The sequence below is a fragment of the Leuciscus leuciscus genome (assembly GCF_965113295.1).
Source record: "Leuciscus leuciscus genome assembly, chromosome: 19".
NCBI lineage: Eukaryota > Metazoa > Chordata > Actinopteri > Cypriniformes > Leuciscidae > Leuciscus > Leuciscus leuciscus.
In genome coordinates this window covers 23,464,151-23,466,782 of record NC_138743.1, presented here as the reverse complement: position 1 = coordinate 23,466,782, position 2,632 = coordinate 23,464,151, and the positions used below count along the sequence as shown (strand labels likewise).

The window sequence follows — 2,632 nt, the reverse complement described above, 5'->3', positions numbered from 1 at the left end:
AAACTATAGAAAAAAAATATGAAATGCACAATATGGACATTCAATATGGGCACACACTTGAACAGAAACCTGTTGTCAGCGCTGCTCTGATGATTTTGTCAGTAAAATAGTTTAATAACTATTATTAGAGACGCTGCTGCAGAACACTGTTGAGAGATGCACAGACTGACTCACAGGTAATTCACACGCTTAATCTCTCTCTCCCCTCTCTCTCTCTCTCTCTCTCTCTCTCTCTCTCTCTCTCTCTCTCTCTCACTGCATAAATAACTGCATTAGATTCAGATCAGTGGCTGAAGCCTCCATTACTAGCTCTAAAATGACGTTTTGGAATTAGCAACGGAGGCTTAGGATCAGATGCGTAAGAAATTAGTCCTACACATAATAGCGTTTTAAAGGGGAAAAAAAACTGACAAATGTCTTCCAATATATAATTTGAACAATGTTTTGAGGTGTGGTAACCCAACACTATCTCACGACCAGATTAAAAGTGTGTGATTAAAAGGTGACTAATTCGTACGGATTTGTACAAGTGTCGTACGATTTGTCTAAACCCATGTGATGGTTAGGTTTAGGGGGAGGGGTAGGTCATTCGTACGAATTCATACGAATTGGGCAACTAATTCGTACGAGTGAGGTCATGAAAATTCATACGAATTAGCCACCTCGTAAAAAAAAATCAAATTGCAGTGAGATCAGGTTGGGTAACCTCTACACTGGTTTGAGTCCCATCTCACAGGTAGATCCTTCAAGGTCGCATGGAGAGGCAAGGTATCTAAAGCACATCAACTGACCACAGGGGTTCCTCAGGGTTCAGTTCTTGGACCCCTCCTCTTCTCCATTTACACCACATCACTGGGACACATCATACACTCTAAAAACTCCTGGGTCAAAAATAACCCATAATGGGTTATTTTTGACCCAACTCCTGGGTTAAAAAGGGACCAACTAATTTATGGGTTATTTCAACTCAGAAAATTGGGTTATGCTTTTTGACCCACATTATGGGTTAAATACCTGACCCAAATGTTGGGTTTAAAAAACCCAACATCTGGGTAGAAATAACCCAAAAATTAGTTGGTCCCTTTTTAACCCAGGAGTTGGGTCAAAAATAACCTAACTTGGGTCACTATCCCAGTATGCCTTATTTCAGAAAATAAAACTTTGTTTTACATTATATTACACACTTCAAGCACTTTTACATTTTTATTGCATTAAATAAAAATCTATAAGGAAAAAACACACACTTGGACATGTTTATTTTTCATATTTATTTTAGGTCACACTGTAATAACAATATTAGAAATAAAAAATAGAAAAATAAACAACAATTCTCAGAAGAGCCTCAGGAATTTAAGCCTGGGGCCAACTTTGGGGACAAGATTTTTGATAGTGTCCTCATCAAAGAGAAGAAATGCCTCCTCATCTATCTGAAAGACAGAAAACAAGACAACATGAGTATTGTTAATAAGTCGAGACAATTGTGAACTACTCACCAGATACTCTTTCATTATCAAGCTAACAAATAATCACTTTTAAGGTAATGCAGTGGCTTTTTTTCCCCTTTTTTACATGGCCCAAATTGCTAGTTAACTGTGGTTCTTTTGCAGCATTAACATTACCCATTTTGTGTGAATGACATTTTCTTTCATTAAAAAGTGTAATGACAGCCCATTCTTATGCATAACAGCTTAAAGACAAGGCACAATAATATTTTAGGGTTGTACATACCCCACTGTCGAAGAAGTTGTGACTTTCACAAAATCTTGCACTGACACATTTAAGTCTTATTAAAAAAAAAAAATGTAGGTATAGAGAGATGATATAAGGGCAATAAGAGTAAAATGCTCACCTCTAAAATTCTCTGTCAGCTCAGACAGCTGCCACTCAGTTAGCTTATCAGCGACAAAACTGTCCATTCAAAATGACCTGGAGAAAACATAGCAATATAGAGGTTAGCAACAATTTGAAGACTTGACCCGCTTCTTTAACTCTCACTACTTCAGCCAGTAGAGCACTGTATAATATGATAAGCACGGCACAGCTGGTAAACATAACTCAACTATTGTGTTGCCTCGTCGCTCTGTAGCCGCGGCTATGGGGCTCGCACACCGGACGAGAAGCGCCGCGTCGCGTCTAGGACAACTCGAGGTATCGCTCACCGGACGTGCACTCTCTCAAGGGGCTCGCACACCGGACGCGAAGCGCAGCGCCGCGTCTTTAAAATTCGAACACATTATATGTAACGGACACACACACACACACACACACACACACACACACACACACACACACCGGCGGTCTGTCCGCGGCACCCAGCAACGGCTCAGGACCGTGTTCAAAATCGCGTCCGGTGTGCGATAACGTTGTCGTGATAGCTGCGGCTACATGCCAACCACAGAATTACCACGGCTAACGCTAGTTTTTTTTTTTTTTTAAGCAAATGGTGCTAAACTAGCAACAGGGACATTGACACAGAAAAGTTAACATTACATCAACACTGAAAATACTCTCTTACCTTGAATATAGATGAAGTTGCACCGATGAAGCACAGGCCAAAACGGATCGAGCGCGAAGCGACGGTTATTTCAAACGACTGTTGTGAGAAAGTTCCAGAACAACTGCGAGAGAGAGC

At 40.5% G+C, this 2,632-nt stretch overlaps 1 long non-coding RNA gene across 1 annotated transcript; it reads right to left on the bottom strand.

The window, feature by feature from the left end:
* Nucleotides 1-867: 867 nt before the first annotated feature.
* LOC309481838 lies at nucleotides 868-2,632 on the bottom strand. The gene is made up of 3 exons (XR_014200101.1): nucleotides 2,516-2,632; nucleotides 1,850-1,926; nucleotides 868-1,427 (listed from the first exon to the last, which is right to left on the bottom strand). It is a non-coding gene; the product is annotated as an uncharacterized lncRNA (long non-coding RNA).